The sequence below is a fragment of the Protopterus annectens genome, chromosome 1.part1 (assembly GCF_019279795.1).
Source record: "Protopterus annectens isolate FY-2018-M chromosome 1.part1, PAN1.0, whole genome shotgun sequence".
Taxonomy (NCBI): domain Eukaryota; kingdom Metazoa; phylum Chordata; order Ceratodontiformes; family Protopteridae; genus Protopterus; species Protopterus annectens.
This window is the reverse complement of record NC_056726.1, coordinates 1,447,376,136-1,447,390,577: the sequence shown is the minus strand read 5'-3', so window position 1 is coordinate 1,447,390,577 and position 14,442 is coordinate 1,447,376,136.

The following is a 14,442-nucleotide window of genomic DNA, read 5'->3' as shown; positions in this document are numbered from 1 at the left end:
TAAAAGACATTGTAGGTGAAACACCATGGTTTGGCTACAAGAATAAGAAAAATTTAAAGAGGTTACTTTGCACAAAGGATGGGTTTAGCAAACATAAAATCGTTGGACATAAAGGCATGTTCAAGTGTGGCCACTGCACAGCATGCCCACTGATTGACTGTAATAACGAATTTGAACATCTAAGGACAAAGAAGAAATACACCTTTAATGTCAAAGCCACTTGTATAACCCCCAATGTGGTGTACATGGCTACCTGTAAACTATGCCCTGCATTCTATGTAGGAAAAACTAATCAGATGTTTAAAAATCGCATTTTGAGACATCAAAGAGACATTACCAATAAAGATCCACATAATGCTTTAGCAACGCATGCTGAAAGAAATGTTGGTCATTCTTTCACTTATAAGGTGACAGAGAATGTATATAGTGGAATAAGGAAAGGCGACATTGAAAATATTACTGAATGCAGGGAGAGTAAGTGGATTGTGAACCTCCATACTAATATTGAGCCAGGCTTGAATAACATCATCCCACTGAAACCTATACTAAAAGCTAGAAGACCAACTATCAGCTAACATGGAGGTGTGTCTGGCTTAATAATTCATGACCGGTCACACCCCTCAAAAGCAAAAGGTATAGGAAATGGAACACCCCCAGCTGAGAGGAAAGAGGATTGGTGCGTTTAAACAGCTGATTGACAGTGTGATGATTGAATGATTGTCTCAACAGTAAAGGAAGCAAACACTATAAAAAGGAACTTCCAGTCCCAATCTCTATGATCTGAAGAAGATACCAAAAGTGCTTATCATTTGGAATACATAGGGACTGTTTTATTCTACATCAAGATTTTAACTTGACATGAAGATTTTAACTTTTTCTACAATAAAAGGATTTTAACTGCCATTAAAGCTAGAAGCTTTTATTTGATCTGTTAGACTGGTTAAGTTGTTATCACAGTTCATCACAGTCACATAGCAGCTACTACATCTTCAGTGTAGATACTTTGTATATCAGACCAAAATGAGTGGAAACTTTGAAGCCATCATAAGACTGGAAACTTTGGAGCTATCATTTCGCTATGGTATAACTGCATTCACAGCGTGAATATCTTGTAAGTGCATTTAATTTAAGTACTGGAAATGTATGCAAGTTTTTTGCTATATATGTTGCACTTTTAAGTTTTATATCATTTAACCACACTACCTATTCTCCAAGAGAACTTTGCTTCATTGGCCATTGTTGTGCAGCATTTCATTTTGAATACTGTTTTTACTTGTTACTGATAGCTGTACTTTAGTATTAGGAGGTACCCTTTCTTTATACTATTTAAAAGTATGGTTGAACACTACATCAGTCTATGAACAGAGTAACGCTGATTATGCCTATAGTAAAAGACCACATCCAGACAGCCCAAGAGATGCAACAAAGAGATTATAATGAAAAATGCCTAATTTGAAGAATTTAACTCTAGAAATAAGGTACTAAGGTTAGTAATATCTGTGCTGATATGTAAAGCTGTCAGAGTGTTTGTGTATGTCGTGAATAATGTACCATAGCCACTACCACTTTAAGAGTATTGTAAAGTATTTACAGCATTGTCATTTTGAGTGTGTGATTCCCATGATATATTACATTTAGAGCCTATGACCAGTGTGCTTAAGATAAGTGTTAACAGTATTTATGCTGAACTGTCATTTCACACAGAATATTTATTTCTTTGAGGAAGTGCTGCTAAATCTTGATGCTTCTGACCCTATGATCCTCTATCACTGCATGACTATTGGTGTGCATCATTACATGTCAGGGGATTCATAAAGTCTGCCCCCATAACAGCAGTCAAGCCAGAATGAGGAGCAATGTTCTTCATATATGCATGTGACCAGGCAGTGCGCATGATGAGCAGCCTATGACTGCAGACCCGCAATATGTTATTTCACTTCACAGGCAGATTTAAGTATGAGCTGAAGAGATAAACATTGATGGTGCATGAGCACCCCTAGTAGTCATTGCAAATTTGCATGTGCAGGTTTTCAAAGTTGATATAATATACATCTATAAATATATATATATATATATATATATATATATATATATATATATATATATATATATATACATACATATATTTGTGTGTGTGTATATATAGAGCGAGAGACAGAAATGTGTAGCTGAAGGACCGAAGGGAAAGTAGCAGCAATGGCTGAGGTTCGAGCAGAGTGTATGCAATAGCAACAGAATCTATATAGTCTGACAAAACATAAGTGGAAGGGGAGGTGCATATCAAAGCATTGTCAGAAAGCAGAATGGAGAATGTAGTATGGCAATCCATGAATGCAGATCAATGTTAAGTATAGACAAGAGAGGTGGGATACCATAAAGTAACATAATGTATCAAACTGTACCATAGGAATGTGATCAGTGGACATGGACTATAATGTTATTGTCATTAAATAAGGAAATACGATACTCTCAGGCTTGTCCATCCATCAATGCAGTCCACATGTTAGTATATCCACAGTTTACAAGCAAGGGCAGTTACTGAAGCAGTGAGAGTAAATTTGTCATTAAACACACATTTTAGGGAAACATAGTGGATGTGCAGATAGAAGTCAAAAAAGGTAAATCTCAAACAAATTGAACCTATGGTTTTCCAACTGCATGTTTGTATAGCAGTGCATTAGCAAGAGGAGCCACTGCAGCATTCAGAGTAAAAGGGATCATAAAACATATGTAGTGGAAAATGAAGCACATGTGCAGATTACAAACTAAAAAGATGTAGAACAACATACAAGCAACATGTAACTGCAATTTGTTGCTGTTAAAACAACAATTACCAACATGAGTATCCATTGCAGCATCCTTAAAGTGTCATCCTCCCTGGTAATATCCGGCCACATCATGGTCAGTTTTGAAGTCACCATCTCTCCCAAACCTCCACCAGCTAGGGTAAAAAAAAAAAACTTCTCCACAGCTGTTTACAACCTTCTGAGGGAAGGAATAAACAGCTTCACCGTCCCCTCCTCCTCCTTAGGAACTGGCACATATATCCAAATCTACACCAAATTACGATACGAGCATTTACATAGCTGCATGGAATCAGGAATACAAGACAGGACAAAATTCTCCTCCTCAAGGAAGAGTAAACCTATATGGTGGACATCTGCAATAAATAAAATCTATAATAAAAGGAAAAAATTGCTGTCTAGGACCAAGAAGGAGCAGGTCCCTAATTGGAACCAATCTCTCCTTAGCCTGAACATGCAAATAGGAGCACTACTGAAACCCTCCAAAGCCAACTTCAAGTCCAAACTGGCCACTTCTACTAAGCACAGTCATAATGCCTTCTTCACATATGTCCGCAGTCTCAAAGAAAACACTCAGATATGCTCAAAACTTGTGGTCAAGGACACAACCTACACAAACACCATAGTTATAGCCAACCTACTGGCAGACAGGTTCAGTGAAAACTTCACTCCTCTGTGCCTCCCATCAGTAACTCAGGACATCCTTAACACCTGCCCCTTTTCCTTATTTCTAGTGACCAAGTCATCATTGCTGTCTCAAAGGCAAAAAATATAGCCTCCATGGGACCTGAGAACATTCCAGGCTGCATCCTACATGAACTCAGGCAGGAACATGTAGCACCATTAGGCACCCTATTCAACCAAAGCTTGAGTACTGGCTTCATCCCAGCTGAGTGGAGAACAGCCACTGTTATCCCTTTGCACAAAGGTGGAGTGTCCACCGATCCAGGAAATTATAGACCCATCAGCCTAACTAACCTGATCTGCAAGGCCATGGAACGGATTATCACTGACCTCATTAACAAGGACATTGGCAACCTCCAAACACTTGATCCCACGCAGTTTGGTTTCATCAAGGGGAGTTCATGCCTGCTACATTTGGTTGACTTCTTTGAGACAGTCACCAAAGCCATGGATGAGGGGAAGACGGTGCATACCACTTACCTTGACCTGGCCAAAGACTTTGATACTATTCCCCACTAAGATATAATAGATAAACTCTCTCAACTAGGCATCAATCATACGTTACCAGATGGGTAGCAAACTGGCTCACTGATAGAACCCACCTAGTCAAAATAGGGGAAGCCACCTCAAGCAGTAGACCTGTAACGAGTGGTGTACCACAGGGATTGGTCTTGGGGACTCTGTTGTTTAGGATATACTTTACTGAGGTGCAGACCAAAACCAGTGGGCTATGGCTGACCAGTTCTGCAGATGACAGCAAGCTGGGCACTTTCATCAATTCCACTAGTGATGTGGACATCCTCCAAGAGGGTTTCACCCAAACAAATGACTGGTGTCAAAAACATGGGCTGAAACTGAATGGCAAAAAATGCATCATCATCCTCTTTGGGGAGACTAATGTCCCCACAAATTATCACATTAATAACAAGGTCTTAAACACGCAGTCAGTTATGCAGGACTTGACCACCCTGGTTGATAGCAAGCTGACTTTTGACCACCATATTGCCTCAGTTGTACAGAAAGCTTTCTACATGGCCCACCTCATTATAAGGGTATCTCATCCAGGGACAAGGAGGTCATAACATCCCTGTATTCTTCCCTTATAAGACCCATTATTGAGTAAAATGCCCTTTTTGGCATGTACCTCACAAAGCACATGCAGCAGCTGGAGAGACCACAGAGGTTCCTCATCAGGAGCATCCTGGGCCTCAAATATCTACTCTACACAGATAGGCAAAAAGACCTGTCCTTCTACTCAGTCTCATACAGACTCCTCAGAGTTGACCTCTCTCTGGCATACAAGGTGATCTCTGACCCTGCCTTGATGGGACTGCTGCATATCCGCAAGTCAAGCTCCACTCAAGTACCCCACATGCATGCCCTCAACCTGGTCTGTGACATCAATAAGACTTGTTGGAGGGATAGATTTGTGTCCCAGAGACTCCCCTTCTGTGGAATAGACTCCCTCTCCACATCAAGCAGCGTACCTTATTAACCCTTTTTAAGGGCAACCTGGATAACTGGATGGGGAACAAAAAATGCACCAATTGGATTCCACCTGTGTCCTTGCTGCACAGGGGCTTTGGTTGCTGACGTGTCACAACATGGGCTAAATTCTTGATAGGCTTATAAGGGCCTCAGGATCAGTAGCCTAGTAACATCCTATGATCCTATGAATCAGTTAATTGGCAGTAAGAAAAAAATTGCATGAGTACACTGAGCCATCAAAGGAGTTGCAAGAGTTACATCAGGAGTATGTTTAGACTGGTATGCACAGCAAGGCTTACCTCACAAAAATGCACGAGTGATTAGTGTGTGCCAAGGAATTTCTGTCATTTTTGTCATAGGATGTGGGGAACTGTTTCTCTTTGTTTATATATGGTCTTCAGCCTTGCTCTCTACCAAATGTAATGCAATATATGACCAGAGAAAGATGATTTTGAATGATGTGCTCATTCTCTGCATGTGAGTGATGTGACTATTTTTGATCATGTCATGTGTTGGAAATGGGGATATAGAACAGATAGAAATAAAAGGGGAAGCAAGCAGGGGGGACTGTACAAGGAGTTAGCAAATATGGAAGGAGCAGGATGTGGATGTGATAGAATCTCTTCTCTCCAAACTTCCTAGCTCAACAATGACAGAAAAATCTAGAAATAAATGAGGCTAAAAGCTTCTAACCCCCCCCCCCCCCACACATAATGTACATATTGATGATAGTAATGTTTACTTTCAGAGAATGGAACCCATGATAACAAGAAACGAGCAATACACATGAATGGAAGTGCATGCCTACCTTTGGCAATCATATTTTATAGACATGGGAATTAGCATATTATGCCATGGAAGCACTCATAAAAAAGATGACTTAAAGACACATTTCAGAAGAATGGAACACATGATAGCAAGACAAAGAATACACCTTAAGCGTTTTGAACTCCTGCCTTTGGCAAACATGCACTCAAGGTGAGGGCATAAGCAAAGACTGCCATAGAAGCACTCAAGCACTCATAGAATAGGTGACTGAAAAGCAAATTTCAGGATTATGGAACACATTATAGCAAGACAACTAAAATACACCTAAATGATTTCAAACCCTTATCTCTAGGCCAGTGCATTACCATGTGAAGCTATAGAAAACCTTATACTGAAGTGGTCTGAAAACACACATTTCAGGGAAACACTGGAGCAGTGTTCAGTGCAGAAAACTGAACATTGGAAAACACCATACCAACCATCAGGGGATCACAACCATTCTGTCAAGTTTATTGATAAAGAGCATATCTCTGCATTAGTAGATTGAGTCATGGAAGCTGTCATATACATGTAATACATTTACCTCACTCATTCTACAAATTGTCCTGAAGACTGCTACAGTGTAGACTTCTATGGATTTTAACTCCTGCTTGTCTATATGATGCACTGTAGATCAGTGCATTTACAAGTGAAATCATCAAAGAACTTATAATAAAGGGGGGGGGTCAGAAAAAGCAAGTTTTGAGGATATGTTGGAACACAACGTAACACTGAAAAAGGAACATTGATAAACAGCACACAAAAATCATTAAATCAAAATCAACCCTTCGGTGTACTGACAATATATGCAACAGTGGAAAATGTTACTTACACATACTATGTTTAGCCTTATTTCATATATGCATTATAAGTTATTACTGCATGGTACAGATTGTTTTGAAGCCTGCTGCATGGTAGCCTGCCATGGATTTGCACCTCTGCCTGCTTAGCTGATGCTTTCTAGACCAGTGCATTATCAAGGGAAGTCAAAGAAGAACTCATAGTAAATGGGTCAGAAAACATAAATTTCAAGAAATGTTATAACATTGTGAGACTGAAAAAAATGAACTCTGCTAAACAGCATACAAAAATAATTGGAGCAAAATCCTTTCCCTGGAGTACTGACACTGTACACATCACCTAATGACTAGAATGAGCCATGGATGCTGTTAGAGAGAAACTAGGTATGTCATATTATTTCAGTATTGCTTGGAGACTCACATCAATGGTCAGCTCAGTTTCAAAATAGATGCCAAACTCATTGTCTTAACCATTAACCATACCATGATCCCACCTAAACTCCCTACTAATCTATCTTCCACCCCTCTCCCCTCCTTTATACACTAAACTATTACTGCACTCCCACTTCCTTTATTGCCTGGGAGTTTTTCTCTCTCTGTTTAATATTGCTGCGTACTTCTTTTGCATATAGTTTTATTATACACTGAGAAACATCCTTGCTTACTATTTTTGTATATACTATTTTTGATCTATCCACCTATGCTATATGTACTAATTGAAACACAGTCTGTCTAAATTCGTGTCTGTCCATGCTCATAAGGTAACTTTACTGTATTCCACTTTTATACTAAATTGTATACTATAATTTTGAGTAACTCTTGATCTTTTCTCCTCAGGTCTCTGCTGAAAAAGGGCTTTTAACCCAGTCAGACTGACCTGGTCAACAGATGTGAAAATAAATATAAATGAATATAAAAATATGCCAAGCTGTTAGCAAGTTCCAATTATTTTTCCCCAGCTTTTGTTATTGGATGAGAATTGTCATTTATCTTTGGTTACATATGATGATCTTCATTGCTCTCTCTGCATAATGTCACATAGCACTTTGCCACAGACAGATGATTTTTGTTTTTTTTATAATCCCTTTTCATGCATATGTGTTATTTGTTAATTTATTATTCACAAGGTTAAAGGTGGAAAGGGTAGAGAGAAGAGAGGAAAAAGGCAACAAGGCAAGAGACAACAACATTTTGAGAGATAAGGATTGATCAGGATGTAGCTGGGTGAAGACAAAAGATTTACATCAGTGTATGTGAAACCATGTCTTTCATATTGATAAGACAAATAGCAGTACATAAGCAAGGGAAGCCACTAAAGCAGCCAGACTAAAAAAACGGTAATAAAACACATAGGTTCATAAGTGCAGAGGTATAGACTAGGATAACGACCACCAGGACCGGCGGTTGGTACAGTAGTTAAGGTGTTTACTTCACAGTCACAAGATACAGGATTTGATTCTCAGCTTTGAAGAGGAAATTGGCTAGGCTTAAAATGGCCTACAAGGGCAGATAGTCTAGTACCTACATATGAATAAACCTAACCATACAATACAACCTAATTGTGTCCCTATGCATTATGGGCATTTATTAGGAGTTTCTAGTGTCTACAGGTTATGTGGGGGGTATGTTAGTTTGGGCATTACTGTCTGCTTTTGTCTATCAGTGACAAGGATGGAAGACCCAGGGTAAATTTCCAGTTTTCCATCCATTGGTTAACATTATGCTTAAATAGGGTTAGGAATGGACTCTGCTTCACATGGATGGGAAGCCTTTTCCAGAGCATGGGATCCTCTGAGACACATATCTGTCTCATCAGCATGTCTTGTTTGTGTCACAAGCAACATTTAAATCCTTGGATCTAGTGGTTCTGCTGCTGTTCATTTTGTGAATATGAAAAAGGTCCATCAGAGCTGGAGCTAAGGATGCCTTGAATACTAGGAATAGATCACCTGTCAGTAACCTGTGGAGACAAGAGTATAGAGATAGGACTTTATCGTAATCCATTGTGTTTATAACCTGGATTCTCCTGTTTAATCTTTGTGGGTGTTCTAACTATTGCATATATCTGGTCAGGTACATAATGAAGAAGGCATTGTACTCAATGATGGGTCTGATAATTGCTGAATAAAGTAACACTATAACTTCCTTGGACTCAGATGCCATGCCCTATATTATAAATTGGGTAACATAAAATGATTTTCTTACTACCTTGGCCAGATAGTGGTCAAAGGTCAGATTACTGTCTACATATGTTCTGAGATCCCTGACTACTAGGTCAACTCCTACGGATGTCTTATCAATGGAGTAATTAACTTGGGTAGCAATTTTCATAAAAGATAAAATGCATAAAATGCATTTCTTGGAATTGAGTTTTAGTCTGTGAATTTGGCACCAATCATTTGTCTGTTTTAGACCTACTTGTAAGATGTTTGCATCATGGGGGAGTCCACAATACCCTCCAGTTTGCAGTCATTTGCAAACTTGGTGAGCCAATGACCATTAACATTAGTCTTTACCTCCAAGAAGTAGATGCCAAATAGGAGCAGTCCCACTACGGACACTTGAGGTGCCCTGCTGGTAAAAAGCCTCTTACTGTAGATGGTCAAACCAGTCCTGACTTCCTGGGTTTGGTCTGTGAGACATCTGTCAATCCAGCAGGTTATTTAGGGATTTGTGCCCAGTTTGGTGAGTTTGTTAAACATATCTGAGTTGGGTATTGCACTGAATTCCTTAACCAGGTACAGGTAGGTGGTATGTACAATTTCCCTCTCATCACTTGCCTTGGTGACCTTCTCAAAGAAGTCCATCAGGTTTAGTAGGCATGACCTCACTTGACAAAGCCAATTGGGTTGAGTCCTATGTCTGAAGGTTGCCTGTGTCTTTGTTGATCATTTCCATGATAATTCATCCCATAGCATTGCATATTAGACTAGTCAGACTAATAAGTCTCTAGTTTCTGGGTTCAGTTGGTGGTCCATCCTTGTGAAGGGGATAATCATTGCAGTCCTCCATTCCTGTGGTACAAAGCCTGATTTGAGACTATATGTGAAAAGTGACTCAAGTAGTCCTGCTTGGTCATGTTTCAAGCTATTTAAAAGGCATCATGGGATATTGTTAGGGGGACACTGAGTCTGTCTTTATGACCTTAGTGACAGCCGCCAGGACCTCCTTCTTGTTAATAGCTGGTGGGTTGGGCTAGTAGGTATTTTATGCAGGGCAGGAAGAGTAGGTGGTGAAGTTTTAGCTGACATTGTCAGCCAGCAAATTCGCTATGTCACTCTTGTCAGTGAAAGTGGCATGACTGACTGCCAGTTCAGCACACTGCTGTGTGTCACCTTTAAGGCTTCAAACATAGTTTTTTTTAAATGTCACTGTCACCAGCAGCCTGCCATAGTTGGTTGCCTTTAGCTGGTGAGGATATTTTGACCTTGTAATTGGCCTTGTTGGACTTAATTAGTCCTCTCAGTTTCAGTGGTGGCTGGTGACTTCAAATCAAAGAGGGACTGCAGGAGACAGTTGAATGGGTGGGGTCAAAGGGAAGGGGTGTGACCAAATACAAAGGGGAGGCGCTATGCTTAAAACCACAAAAACTGTAACTTTAATTAAATACGCTGCCCTGGGTGCCAAACTGTCATTATGAGAGTCTGATCAAGACAAAATGAAGTGTAGAAGAAAAAAATATATTTCAATGCATTGGCTGCATGACAGCTTACTTAATATCTAGATGGAAACAAAAAGATTGTGAGGCATGAAAAAGTAAATTACTTTTAAATATATTACCGGAATGCCAGTCAAAATCAAGTATAAGAAAAACAAGCAGCACTCAACTCAAACCACTTTTCCTTGCACTGCAGTTCTAATTATAATTTATATTCAGCTTTATTAAAGTACCAAGTAACATGCTGAATGTAGCAATCTCTGTGATATCCCCACTTGTAAAAAGGTTTCTTATCCAAAAAAGAACTGCTGCCTGACAACAACTATCTACTTGTTTCATGGGGAAAACATGATCAAAGTAAAACATGAAAAGCAAACAAGAAACAAGCTCAAGATACATTGCTTAAAGGATTACTGTACAGGTTATGGACCACACACGATAGACTGGCATTCTGTTTAGTTTACAGATAAAGCCTACAAAGATGACTGCAAGTCTCCAACAAATGTAATGCGCTTCTTAAAATAATGTAATCCTGTCCTTTATTACAAATACTGTTATATGCATTTCAGACCCGAGGCTTATACGTTATCTAGTTTTGTAAGTATTCTCTGCATGGCAACAACAGAAAGGCTTTCAATGTTGGCAATTCTTTAACAGTATGCTTATTAAAGCTTACTTGCATCTTACAATCTCAGACAAGCTTACATGATGGTCATTAAAGCATTGCTACTTAAACACAGAACAACAGGCACTTTCTGAATAATAATAAGCATATATCAACAGTATAAAATATGACAGAAACCAGAACATTCTGCAAAATCAAGGACAGATGAAAAGCCACTGTAGTACTTGTGTCTACCTTGGATGGGGAGATACTCTGCACATTTATACTGCATAACTGCTCCTTGCCTTGCTTGGACACATCCAGAGTCACTACATGGGGGAGTGGGGTGCAACAAGTATGTCACAATTTGAAATGTCTCTGGCTGACAGTGATGGCCCTGACACAGTTGTCATACCTCTTAACCTTAGAGCAAGAAATCTGGACAAAGCCATACGTAGAAGTGGGACAAAGGCCCAAAAATAAGGACAATTTTTAAATATTGCTCTTATAAACTTAGAAAGATAACCCCTCACTCTGGAATAGAATCCCAATCCATATTCGACAGAGCTCCTCTATGACCCTCTTCAAGAGAAATCTTGATGAGTGGATGGGTAATCGTAAGTTCTACCTTGGGATCACTTCAGTAGCCCTGTTGACAGAGGCCCCGGTTACTAATCTAATGGGGAGGTGAAAGCCATCACTCTGTGGCTAGGCTTATAAATGCCCATGGGCAGATAGCCTCGTACTTACCTATGAACCTATGAATTTTCTGAAGGGTATAAAATCTGAAACTCAAATGTCTGTCATTATTTTCTAACTTCAGTCTTTAATGATTTGCCACTAATTTGCCAAACAAAACACAATTTTATGAAAAACGGACCAAAAATGTTGTATCTTTCGGCTTTTCCCGGTTAGGGGTTGCCACAGCGGAACTCCGGTCTGCTAATGATTGGCAGTAGATTTTTACGTACCGAGTTGCCAGCTCTGATGCACAACCTTCAATGAAGGTACACCCATTCATGCATGTTTCCACACAGAAGACGCTTTTAGCTGAGACTCTAACAGGGCGTTTTCCTGTGAGGCGACAACCCTACCGCATCACCACCACAAAAATGTGATGCAAAAATATAAAATAGCCACACAATACAGCTGGGAACCTATCAAAGAAGGGACACTTTTTTAATATTAGTACTGCTAACTTGAGTAGCTGACAAAATTAAAGAATCTACATGCATTTCTGAAATAAAATTAATCTATAACACTGATTATTACAGTTATTTATTAATTGTAAATCCTCCACGTTTTCTTCCAAAATTACCATTTTGTGGAGGGATTATTAGGGGAAGTGCAACATTTTGAGCCAAAATCAAGGACAGTTGAGAGGTTTGGATATGCCTAATTCTATAAAGCAATTTATATGCACGTACCTCTCAAACTGTTAATGCAGGAAATCTGGACAAGGCCGAATACATTGGGGGAACATATAAACAGTACTAAAAATTGCTCTTGTATAAACTGAGACAGTTGATAGAATAATAAGTCTTGCTTTAGCATGCATTTTTCTGAAGGTTATGAAGTCTGAAACTCAGTGTCTGTCATTATTTAGTGACTTAATTCCTAAATGATTTGCCATAAAACCACACATTTTATGAGGAACAAACCAAAAATAAGAAGCAAAACTCTATTCATTCTGCAAAAATCTGGGCAGTTGAGAGGTGTAGTTCAGCCGGGGCTGTCTTTGAGTTTGCCGCCCTTCCCCCCTCAAAAAATCATGGTCAAATGGAGCCTCCCCTCCTGCAGCCATTCCAATGAACCATTACTTGGCTATTTCACCCCATATACCATAAATACTAATGTGCATAGTGCTTTACTTCTGCGATGATTTGGACTTAATTTGAATGTTTTATTTTGCATTTTACAGCACAAACACTAATAGATATCTGCTAAACAAAAGAATGCAGTCTCACAATGAAAACAGACTTAGCATTAAAACTTCTCTGCCCTTAAAACTCACATTCATTGAAACAGCATTGAAACCCCAATTCAAAGAAAATAAATTTTGCCAGTGACAGATAAAGATTAACTTTGGGCTGTTTTCAAATCACAGGCCCCTTGCACACAAAACATACACATACTCTTTGAGACACCTTCCTGATTGTATTAAATTATATTGCTTGTACAATACATTACCGTTTTAGTGGGAGTTTTAAATTTATTGTTTTGAACATTTTTCCTGTAAACAATGAAACAAAATGCATGCACCAATTCAGAACATGTCCATCATAAAAGTCTACTCAAACTTCTACAATCCACCAGTATCAGTAAATATGCACAATCTCTGAAGAAGTAAGTCATCTAAAGAATTCCACAATAAAGAGATCTATAACTAATGAAGAGGTTGCTGCTAGCAAACAACTTTATATTTCATTGTTTCGTTTACAAATAAAGTGCCTGTTGCTCTTGAGGAATAAATTGCCTATGTCACACTAAAAAAAATGATAAGCTAGTAATTTTGCAATAGGGAATGGATAGCAAACTGAAAACAGGCTCAGAGTTACTAGGTATCTTTGCCAAAAAGGACTGCAACATCCACCCCCTTTGCAACACAGTACAGTAACAGCTATGTATCTATCTACTGTGGGAGTAGAACCCACAGCCTTCTGCATCAAACATAAGTACACTACCTGCTGTGCTATTAACAATGCAATGAGACTCAGCATAAGCAGCACTAAACTTTTGCTCCCCTGCCGCTCTCAGCTCCTTGTAAAATCTACTCAACACTCAGCTGTATCTCTGAACCTTGCAGCACAAGAAATATGGAAAAAGCCAAAATTTATTGGGAGGGAGGGCATTTTTGTGTGAAAGCTTGTGTTGTTGTCACACTAAGTAAATATACCTCTTACAATTATCATTTCCAGGCTCATGAGGCCCATGGTCCAGCAGGGAACACAGCCTTTGTGATTCAATGTCACATGCTCCACTTAAAGAAATCCCAGTCCCTCCGAGCTACACTCTCTAGGGACCTAAACCTTGTCAGCACAATAAACAGAACATGCTGGAGGGATAGATTCCTGTCTCAGAAACTTCCCATACTCTGCAACAAACTACCTAGCTATATCAAACAAAGCTCCTCATAAGCACTCTTCAAGAAAAATCTTGGTGATTGGATGGGAAATAGGAAATTTATCCCGGGGATCACCTCTGTGGGTCTGCTCAGAAGGGGCACAGGAAAATAATTTTCTTGGGTGGCGAAAGCCAGGGTACCTTTTTGGCTAGGCTTGTATAGGCCCTAGGGCCGATAGCCCAGTACCTACCTATGAACCTATGAACCTATGTGGCTATTGAGAAAAGTGTACGCAAACTACACATTAAACTGTCATTAAGAAAAACATGCAAATGTTTTATCTGTTGGATTAGTGTTGATCTCCACATATGTTACCTACTGCTGCCGCAGTAAACTATGTTTTCAGGTCAAGAAAACTGAAAAGCATATGAAGCAATACATTGTATCTGTTTTAATAGTTATGTGTTGTGCATAAGAGGAACACAATTTAAATAAAATTCAGATGATTGAGTCATAGATTTTGAATTCAGCTC